Source organism: Fonticula alba (assembly GCF_000388065.1).
Source record: "Fonticula alba strain ATCC 38817 unplaced genomic scaffold supercont2.16, whole genome shotgun sequence".
NCBI classification, from domain to species: Eukaryota; order Rotosphaerida; family Fonticulaceae; genus Fonticula; species Fonticula alba.
In genome coordinates this window covers 116,057-117,361 of record NW_009242986.1, presented here as the reverse complement: position 1 = coordinate 117,361, position 1,305 = coordinate 116,057, and the positions used below count along the sequence as shown (strand labels likewise).

Sequence of the window (1,305 nt, the reverse complement as noted above, 5' to 3'; positions counted from 1 at the left end):
GGGACACATGCGTACCGGAGCGGGTGGCCCTCGCGGCGGAGGAGGACGTCATACTTGAGGGACACCGCGCGGTTGAGGTCCGACAGGAGGGGCATCTGCACGGCGCCGAGGCCGCCCTTGTTGCGCGGGGTCTGGGTCCAGGCAAGGTGGGTGTAGACCGAGTCGCAGGAGATGGCCAGGACCTCGGCGTTGATGGCGTGGAACTCGGCCAGGCGGTCGTTGAAGGCCAGGATCTCGGTGGGGCAGACGAAGGTGCTGCGGGCCGGGGAGTCAGCCGGATGGGGTCGGCACAGGCGGGGAGAGGGGCGGGAGGGGGATGGCACGCACAAGTCCAGGGGGTAGAAGAGCAGGACGACATACTTGCCTGCAGCAGTAGGGGGGGGGGGGGGGGGAGACGGGGCAGGGGGCAGACGCCGCAGGCAGGGCATCGGTCAGCGGCGAAGCGAGGGGAAAAAAAGCCCGGCACCCAGCAAGAAGGAGCACGGCCCGCGAAAAGCGTACCCCGGTACGAGGCGAGGGACACCTCGGAGATCTCGCCATTGACGACGGCCGACACATTGAAGCCCGGGGCCTTCTGGCGGACGTTGGCCGCCGGGGCCGGGAGGCCGTACTCGCCGCCGGCGTTGTAGCGCTCGGCGAAGGGGCACCCGGCATCCATCATGCCGTGCTTGGCCTTGGCGGCCGCGGCGTAGGGGCACCCGGCCGGGGCGGCGGCCCCGCCGCGCTTGGCGAACGGGCACTCGCCGCCCTTGGCGAAGGGGCACCCGGCCGAGGGGGCCGCGGCGCCGCCCTTAGCGAAGGGGCACTCGCCCTTGGCAAACGGGCACTCGCCGTTGGCGAAGGGGCAGGCGCCCTTGGCGGCCTTGAGCTCGGCCAGCTCCTTCTCCAGGGCGGCGATCTTCTCGGCGGCCTGCGCGAGGCGCCGGCGGTGCCGGAGCCAGGGAGCCCAGCGGGAGGGGGCGGCGGGTCAGTGCTTTGCCGGGCAGATTGTAGCGAGGAGGGGCAAAGGAGGGAGGGGGGGGGGGGGAGAAGGACCACCGGGACGCACGTCGGTCGGCTCGCCAGCCTGAGCGGCGGCCGCGGTGGCGGCAAGCACGTCCACCGGCTCGTCGACCGGGGCGGCGGCGGCGGCGGCCGCAGCGGCCGCGCGCCGAGCCGCGCACGGGCACTGCGAAAGGGCGCCCGGCAGGACCATGAACATGGACAGGGCCAGCAGGGCCAGCAGGGTGATCAGGCGCTTGGGAGTCATGATGAGACGGTGAGGGGGGGGGGGGAGGGGAGGGGGGAAGGGGCCCGGACTTGCTC

At 73.0% G+C, this 1,305-nt stretch overlaps 1 protein-coding gene across 2 annotated transcripts in view; it reads right to left on the bottom strand.

Annotated features, from left to right (window-relative positions):
* Positions 1–1,305, bottom strand: part of H696_05976 — a 5,623-nt gene that overhangs the window by 1,032 nt on the left and 3,286 nt on the right. The window lies entirely within an intron of this gene.